This window comes from Ascaphus truei, chromosome 17, assembly GCF_040206685.1.
Source record: "Ascaphus truei isolate aAscTru1 chromosome 17, aAscTru1.hap1, whole genome shotgun sequence".
In the NCBI taxonomy this organism is placed as follows: domain Eukaryota; kingdom Metazoa; phylum Chordata; class Amphibia; order Anura; family Ascaphidae; genus Ascaphus; species Ascaphus truei.
Window position 1 is genome coordinate 42,883,954 of NC_134499.1, and position 9,674 is coordinate 42,893,627.

A 9,674-nucleotide genomic window follows, 5' to 3' on the forward strand; every position below is an offset into this window, starting at 1 on the left:
GTCTGAGGTCGGGGCCTACTGTCCATTAGCATATTATGTGAATTAATCGGTTCTTACATTCAAAAGTCAAATCCTGTGTTCCGATGCTTCAGTGGCGGATCCGAAATGATTGCGCATTTTAGATGCCAGCACGGATCCTCACATATTACCTCCTTTACTACAATTTTGGCCATTAACCTTTCAGCTCATATACAGTCAACTTATTTTTTTTAATTGTTAGTGTATCAAATAATATTATGGCAAATTGAATAACGGAGCCTCAAATGTAAATAATATGCACAGCGCTTTCAACCCATTCAACCCAGTACTCGTATATAAGTGTTCAGCTACTTCTTTACTCCACACTGAAAGCGATCTGATTTATAGATCTTTATATTGTATTGTATGTCTTTATTTATATAGCGCCATTAATGTACATAGCGCTTCACAGTAGTAATACATGTGGTAATCGAATAAATAACAGATAATATAAATAACAGATCATGGGAATAAGTGCTTTAGACAAACATAACATTAAGGAAGAGGAGTCCCTGCCCCGAGGAGCTTACAGTCTAATTGGTAGGTAGGGAGAACGTACAGAGACAGTAGAAGGGAGTTCTGGTAAGTGCGTCTGCAGGGGGCCAAGCTTTATGTATCATGTGTTCAGAATATCCACAGTGCTATTCATATGCTTCTTTAAGCAAGTGTGTCTTAAGGTGGGTCTTAAAGGTGGATAGAGAGGGTGCTAGTCGGGTACTGAGGGGAAGGGCATTCCAGAGGTGAGGGGCAGTCAGTGAAAAAGGTTTAAGGCGGGAGAGGGCTTTAGATAAAAAGGGGGTAGAAAGAAGACATCCTTGAGCAGAACGCAAGAGTCGGGGTGGTGCATAGCGAGAAATTAGGGCTGAGATGTAAGGAGGGGCAGAAGAGTGTAAAGCTTTAAAAGTGAGGAGAAGAATGGAGTGTGAGATGCGGGATTTGATCGGAAGCCAGGAGAGGGATTTCAGGAGGGGAGATGCTGAGACAGATCTAGGAAAGAGTAGAGTGATTCTGGCACCAGCATTTAGGATAGATTGTAGGGGAGACAGGTGAGAGGCAGGAAGGCCGGACAGCAGGAGGTTACAGTAATCGAGACGTGAGAGAATGAGGGCCTGAGTCAGAGTTTTAGCAGTCGAGCAACAGAGGAAAGGGCGTATCTTTGTTATATTGCGGAGGAAAAAGCGACAAGTTTTAGAAATGTTTTGAATGTGAGGGGCGAATGTGAGAGAGGAGTCGAGTGTGACCCCTAGGCAACGTGCTTGGACTACTGGGTGGATGATCGTAGTTCCAACAGTAATGTGGAAGGAGGTAGTAGGGCCAGGTTTGGGAGGAAGTATGAGGAGCTCTGTTTTAGCCATGTTGAGTTTAAGGCGACGGAGGGCCATCCAGGATGATATCACAGAGAGACATTCAGAAACTTTGGTCTGTATAGCAGGTGTAAGGTCAGGTGTTGAAAAGTATATTTGTGTGTCGTCAGCATAGAGGTGATATTTAAACCCAAAAGATGTTATTCGGTCACCTAGAGAGAGTGTGTACAGAGAAAAGAGAAGAGGTCCCAGGACAGAGCCCTGGGGTACCCCCACAGAGAGATCAATAGAGGAGGAGGAGGTGTTAGCAGAAGAGACACTGAAAGTACAATGGGAGAGGTAGGATGAGATCCAGGATAAAGCTTTGTTCCGAATACCAAGAGTATAGATAATGTGAAGGAGAAGAGGGTGGTCCACGGTGTCAAATGCTGCAGAGAGGTCGAGTAATATGAGCAGAGTGTAATGACCTCTGTCTTTGGCAGCATGGAGGTCCTCGGTTATTTTAGTGAGGGCTGTTTCCGTGGAGTGAGCAGTGCGGAAGCCAGATTGTAGAGGGTCTAGGAGAGAATAGGTGTTGAGAAAATGGAGCAAGCGAGAGAATACAAGACGTTCAAGGAGTTTAGAGGCAAAAGGCAGGAGGGAGACAGGTCGATAGTTAGAAAGACAGGTAGGGTCAAGCTTGCTGTTTTTGAGTAATGGTATGACTGTTGCATGTTTGAAGGAGGATGGAAAGGTTCCAGAGCAGAGGGAGGAGTTAAAAATGTGTGTGAGCATAGGGATTATAGTAGGAGCAAGAGGTTTTAGGAGATGGGAGGGAATGGGGTCAAGAGGGCAAGTGGTAGAGGGAGAAGTGGCGATCAACAGCGACACATCCTCCTCTGAGACAGTGGAAAAAGAGTCAAGGAAGGCAGGAGGAGAGTTAGGAAGAGGTGTAGGATGGGAGGAAGAAAGAGGGGATGTTCTGACGTATGGATTATATGTGTAGTGTTCTGTTTATATCTGTGATTTGTTTGAGTTACAACCTAAATTATACCTTGTGCCTCTGCTTTATCGCTTAGGACAAGGGGGCGCAAACTGGGGGGGCCCAAAGATTTTCCAGGGTGGGCGCAGCAGTTGAAGAGGCCCCGCGCTCTTCCCAAAGGCATTAAATGAAATGCTGGGGAATCGCGTGAGGCCTCTGCAACATCTCTTACATTGTCTTCGGCGACGTCACGTGACCCCGCGACGGCATTAGACGCCGATCACAAGGTAAGGAGGAGGGCGCGAGCAGAGGGGGGAAGAGCAGGCAGGGGAGGAGGGCGCGAGCAGAGGGGGGAAGAGCAGGCAGGGGAGGAGGGCGCGAGCAGGGGGGGGGGAAGAGCAGGCAGGGGAGGAGGGCGCGAGCAGGGGGGGGGAAGAGCAGGCAGGGGAGGAGGGCGCGAGCAGGGGGGGGAAGAGCAGGCAGGGGAGGAGGGCGCGCGCAGGGGGGGGGAAGAGCAGGCAGGGGAGGAGGGCGCGCGCAGGGGGGGGGAAGAGCAGGCAGGGGAGGAGGGCGCGAGCAGGGGGGGGAAGAGCAGGCAGGGGAGGAGGGCGCGAGCAGGGGGGGGAAGAGCAGGCAGGGGAGGAGGGCGCGAGCAGGGGGGGGAAGAGCAGGCAGGGGAGGAGGGCGCGAGCAGGGGGGGGAAGAGCAGGCAGGGGAGGAGGGCGCGAGCAGGGGGGGGAAGAGCAGGCAGGGGAGGAGGGCGCGAGCAGGGGGGGGAAGAGCAGGCAGGGGAGGAGGGCGCGAGCAGGGGGGGGAAGAGCAGGCAGGGGAGGAGGGCGCGAGCAGGGGGGGGAAGAGCAGGCAGGGGAGGAGGGCGCGAGCAGGGGGGGGAAGAGCAGGCAGGGGAGGAGGGCGCGAGCAGGGGGGGGAAGAGCAGGCAGGGGAGGAGGGCGCGAGCAGGGGGGGAAGAGCAGGCAGGGGAGGAGGGCGCGAGCAGGGGGGGAAAGAGCAGGCAGGGGAGGAGGGCGCGAGCAGGGGGGGGAAGAGCAGGCAGGGGAGGAGGGCGCGAGCAGGGGGGGGAAGAGCAGGCAGGGGAGGAGGGCGCGAGCAGGGGGGGGAAGAGCAGGCAGGGGAGGAGGGCGCGAGCAGGGGGGGAAGAGCAGGCAGGGGAGGAGGGCGCGAGCAGGGGAGGAGGGCGCGAGCAGGGGGGGGAAGAGCAGGCAGGGGAGGAGGGCGCGAGCAGGGGGGAAGAGCAGGCAGGGGAGGAGGGCGCGAGCAGGGGGGAAGAGCAGGCAGGGGAGGAGGGCGCGAGCAGGGGGGAAGAGAAGGCAGGGGAGGAGGGCGCGAGCAGGGGGGAAGAGAAGGCAGGGGAGGAGGGCGCGAGCAGGGGGGAAGAGCAGGCAGGGGAGGAGGGCGCGAGCAGGGGGGAAGAGCAGGCAGGGGAGGAGGGCGCGAGCAGGGGTGAACAGCAGGCAGGGGAGGAGGGCGCGAGCAGGGGGGAAGAGCAGGCAGGGGAGGAGGGCGCGAGCAGGGGGGAAGAGCAGGCAGGGGAGGAGGGCGCGAGCAGGGGGGAAGAGCAGGCAGGGGAGGAGGGCGCGAGCAGGGGGGAAGAGCAGGCAGGGGAGGAGGGCGCGAGCAGGGGGGAAGAGCAGGCAGGGGAGGAGGGCGCGAGCAGGGGGGAAGAGCAGGCAGGGGAGGAGGGCGCGAGCAGGGGGGAAGAGCAGGCAGGGGAGCGCAGCGGGGAAAGTTTGCAAGTCCCCGTCACAGGATTCTATATATGGGAGATCACAAAAGTTTAGAGAACTCTTGAAAGCTTGATTATAATATCAATTGTTGGTCCTACCTAAAAACAAGGTACCACCTGCTACTGACGTACTCATTTACTCTGCAAAAGCCCAGGCTCATCATATAGCTTTCCACTAGAACAGCTTTGTGGCTGAATAGGTCATAGGATTAGAAAACTAAACAGCCACTAACACCACCAAGCAGTCCAGGCGCCCCTTTAAATGTATATTATTTTATTGTAAAAATATTCCATACCGTTTCCCCTCAATTATTATTCTTAGAACCCAAAACTGAGCAGGGCCCTACAGGTTTGTTTAGACCAGGGGGCTCAACTCCAGTCATAAAGTACCACCAACAGGTCAGGTTTACAGCATATCCCAGCTTCAGCACAGGTGGCTCAGTCGAAGACTGAGCCTCTGATTGAGCCACCTGTGCTGAAGCAGGGACTAATTGATCCACCTGTGAAGCCGAGATCATGAAAACCTGAGCTGTTGGGGGGCGTTGAGCCCCCCTGGGTTACACTGTGCAGCTCGGTTACCATCAGATACATTTATACCGAAGACGTATAATTAAGGAGATGGGAACCAGCTGTAGGACACAAATACAACCCTGTGTAGGGACACAATATCCTAGCACCTTCACCAATCTAGGACTAAAGCCCATTTAAAGATTATAAATACATTAGGAGAAAGCAGGAAAAGGAATAGAGGGGGATGGGGAGAGATGGACACAGAAATGACATCTAGGAGGTACCAGTATTAGCCAGCAAGACAATGTTTAAGAGGTAACCAACGTCGAGAATGGAAAAATTTGTTTTTTTTAATGATGAAAAAAAGCTATGTTACTGTTGAAGACATGGAAGTCATCTCTTTAGCATCAATGTTTAACAATCTTTCCCCCACAATCAGCCTGGGACTGCAGTGATTCAACGAGCAATAAAACCACATATCAAAATAAAAATAAGAAAATAATTATTTTTTTAATTATTTGTTGACCCATTAATGGACATCCTTCCTCTCCTGTTTAGTCTGCACATATTCAAAGTATTATAAGGGGGTTTATCGAATTAATCACCTTTTTGCTTTTGTTGACATAAATATCTGTCTAAAATTACATAATCCTGGGCAGCACAATCAGCATCAAACATAAGAAAACTGTTGTACATGAAGTGAAAATACATATATACAAACATTTGTGTACGTGCAGCATATGCATTATATGTGAATGCACCAACTGTATAAATATACACAATTGAAAATTAGCATAAACAAGGCACTAACAGGTCTTAAAAATTTAAAAAAAATAAACAGTTCTAAGCAAAAATATAAATAAAGAGGTTTTCGGTTTATGAAAAACCTTTTTCTTGATAGAACGAAACGTCAATTTTTTTTATTTTGCATCAAACTTTTTTCATCACTTCTTCAGACCTGTGAGTGACTGGTAAATGCCATTCTTGTAAAACCTATTTTGACAGTGCGCCAGTGTGTGTGCATCAGTGGAGAGAGAGTGTGTGAGTGTGAGTGTCTGTCTGTATGTACACACGCGTACGGAATAAATTGCCAGAAAACGTAGTGCAGTGTGTTATTTTTTTCTATATAAACATACAAATACATTAAATATGTACATACACCAATATAAACATATATAAATATACACAGAAACATTCCCATACATGCCTACCTGTATAATTACAAGTTGTTACATTCCCTCACATTAACTTGCAAAGCTTTAGCATCCAACCTGTGCTCACCATAATTTTAGTACCGTGGTAAACAGCGGTGCCGTGTATCACCATGTTCCCAATTTACCAAGCCTTAAACTGCCACTTGTCCAAATGTGAAATACTATATCCATTCGTTATATTAACCCACTGATACCCTCCTAAAAGTGGTGTCCCACACCGAACTCAGTACCACTACTCTCTGCAGCCCATGTCCCACACCGAACTCAGTACCACTACTCTCTGCAGCCCATGTCCCACACCGAACTCAGTACCACTACTCTCTGCAGCCCATGTCCCACACCGAGCTCAGTCCCACACCGAGCTCAGTACCACTACTCTCTGCAGCCCATGTCCCACACCGAGCTCAGTACCACTACTCCCTGCAGCCCATGTCCCACACCGAGCTCAGTACCACTACTCTCTGCAGCCCATGTCCCACACCGAGCTCAGTACCACTACTCCCTGCAGCCCATGTCCAACACCGACCTCAGTACCACTACTCTCTGCAGCCCATGTCCCACACACCGAGCTCAGTACCACTACTCTCTGCAGCCCATGTCCCACACCGAGCTCAGTACCACTACTCCCTACAGCCCGTCCCACACCGAGCTCAGTACCACTACTCCCTGCATCCCCATGTCCCACACCGAGCTCAGTACCACTACTCTCTGCAGCACATCCCCATGTCCCACACCGAGCTCAGTACCACTACTCCCTGCAGCCCATGTCCCACACCGAGCTCAGTACCACTACTCCCTGCAGCCCATGTCCCACACCGAGCTCAGTACCACTACTCTCTGCAGCACATCCCCATGTCCCACACCGAGCTCAGTACCTTCAATCCAAGCGCGGTATAAGGAGGTCGGATTACCAGGCCGGGCGGTCTCCGTGCACCAAAAAGTATCCACAAAGCAAAGAGGGAGAGCTGGGGGCCGGGATACTAACAACACAGAGAGCAGCTGCCACGCGTGACACGAAGCTGGGGGGGAGGGGGGAGGTGACGACCCCTGGCACACACACAGCTGGAGGGGGGGGACCCTGGGCACACACAGCTGGAGGGGGGGGACCCTGGGCACACACAGCTGGAGGGGGGAACCCTGGACACACACAGCTGGAGGGGGGGGACCCTGGGCACACACAGCTGGAGGGGGGAACCCTGGACACACACAGCTGAATGGGGGGGGGGACCCTGGGCGCACACACAGCTGGAGGGGACCATAGGCACGCACACAGCTGGAGGGGGGGGGCTGGGCACACACAGCTGAGTGGGGGGGGGGACCTGAGCACACACACAGCTGAGTGGGGGGGGGGACCTGGGCACACACACAGCTGAGAGGGGGGGGGGGCCTGGGCACACACACAGCTGAGTGGGGGGGGCCCTGGGCACACACACAGCTGAGTGGAGGGGGGGGCCTGGGCACACACACAGCTGAGTGGGGGGGGACCCTGGGCACACACAGCGCTGCTCCGTCACACACAACAATCAAGCTTCAACTGAGCGCAGGAGCCCGGCCACGCAGTCCGGGGGGGGGGGGGGGAGGCGGGGAGTGGACGGGGGGAGGAGAGTGGGCGGGGGATTGGGAGGAAGCGGGCTCAAGCCCCACCCGTACCCTCCTCACCCGGAGCACAGCGTTATATAGTGGTATCTGGCACCACAATAGGGGATCCCAATCATCAGCACACCCGTGATATACTCGCAGTGAGGACAGTAACATACTTATAAGGGGCAATGTGAACAAATAACATCTTGTATAACGCGGACAGACAGTAGAGCAGGAGAAATACTCCAAATACCTTTATAAAGTCTCACATGTAATCCCGGGAACTCTCATTGCAACCCGGAAGTGATCCGAGCTGAAACGCAATCTGTGACACGCAAAGGTCATAGCAACGTCATCCCACCGTAAGTCTAAATCAGCCATGCTGGAACGCATCAGTTGTATGCAGAGGTCACAACCCGGAAGTTACATCACCCTCATGGTTAGCACTGACACAACTTTACACGTTAACCCCAATCAATGCCAGAATAAACTGAATGGAGTCACGTGATCTCTTCTATATAAGAGTGTAACAGCAGAGAGCTGTGATCCCAACACGTGATTCTGTAACATGACAATGTGTACAACAAATACACAGCATGAGATACATCTACACATCATAATAATCCATAACATCCTAACAAAGATGAGCTGGTAAAGGAAAGCAAACACCATTCCTGCACAGCACCGAAATACTGCAGCAATATCCTCATATACTGCATCAATATCCTGATATACAGCAGGAATATCCTCATATACTGCAGCAATATCCTCATATACAGCAGCAATATCCTCATATACTGCAGGAATATCCTCATATACTGCAGGAATATCCTCATATACAGCAGGAATATCCTCATACTGCAGGAATATCCTCATATACAGCAGGAATATCCTCATATACAGCAGGAATATCCTCATATACAGCAGGAATATCCTCATACTGCAGGAATATCCTCATATACAGCAGGAATATCCTCATATACAGCAGGAATATCCTCATATACAGCAGGAATATCCTCATATACAGCAGGAATATCCTCATATACTGCAGGAATATCCTCCTATACTGCAGGAATATCCTCATATACTGCAGGAATATGCTCATACTGCAGGAATATCCTCATATACAGCAGGAATATCCTCATATACAGCAGGAATATCCTCATATACAGCAGCAATATCCTCATATACAGCAGCAATATCCTCATATACAGCAGCAATATCCTCATATACAGCAGGAATATCCTCATATACAGCAGGAATATCCTCATATACAGCAGCAATATCCTCATATACAGCAGGAATATCCTCATATACTGCAGGAATATCCTCATATACAGCAGGAATATCCTCATATACAGCAGGAATATCCTCATATACAGCAGGAATATCCTCATATACAGCAGGAATATCCTCACACTGCAGGAATATCCTCATATACTGCAGGAATATCCTCATATACAGCAGGAATATCCTCATATACAGCAGGAATATCCTCATATACAGCAGGAATATCCTCATATACAGCAGGAATATCCTCATATACAGCAGGAATATCTGCATATACTGCAGCAATATCCTCATATACAGTAGGAATATCCTCATATACAGCAGCAATATCCTCATATACAGCAGGAATATCCTCATATACAGCAGGAATATCCTCATATACAGCAGGAATATCCTCATATACAGCAGGAATATCCTCATATACTGCAGCAATATCCTCATATACAGCAGGAATATCCTCATATACTGCAGGAATATCCTCATATACAGCAGCAATATCCTCATATACAGCAGCAATATCCTCATATACAGCAGCAATATCCTCATATACAGCAGCAATATCCTCATATACAGCAGCAATATCCTCATATACAGCAGGAATATCCTCATATACAGCAGCAATATCCTCATATACAGCAGCAATATCCTCATATACAGCAGGAATATCCTCATATACAGCAGGAATATCCTCATATACAGCAGGAATATCCTCATATACAGCAGGAATATCCTGATATACAGCAGGAATATCCTCATATACTGCAGCAATATCCTCATATACAGCAGCAATATCCTCATATACAGCAGGAATATCCTCATATACAGCAGCAATATCCTCATATACAGCAGCAATATCCTCATATACAGCAGGAATATCCTCATATACAGCAGGAATATCCTCATATACAGCAGGAATATCCTCATATACAGCAGGAATATCCTCATATACAGCAGGAATATCCTGATATACAACAGGAATATCCTCATATACAGCAGGAATATCCTCATATAAAGCAGGAATATCCTCATATACAGCAGGAATATCCTCATAT

The 9,674-nt window shown here is 50.0% G+C and overlaps 1 protein-coding gene across 2 annotated transcripts in view; it reads right to left on the bottom strand.

Moving 5' to 3' along the window:
* Positions 1–7,705, bottom strand: part of RAF1 (Raf-1 proto-oncogene, serine/threonine kinase) — a 111,553-nt gene extending 103,848 nt beyond the window's left edge. Inside the window, exon 1 of one of the 2 annotated variants that reach the window (XM_075574963.1) lies at positions 7,586–7,705. The gene's annotated coding sequence lies outside the window, so the exon portion shown is untranslated. Of the gene's footprint in view, positions 1–6,626; positions 7,304–7,585 lie in introns of those variants that run through there. The other variant, XM_075574962.1, reaches the window with a different exon arrangement.
* Between the last annotated feature and the right edge of the window lie 1,969 nt (positions 7,706–9,674).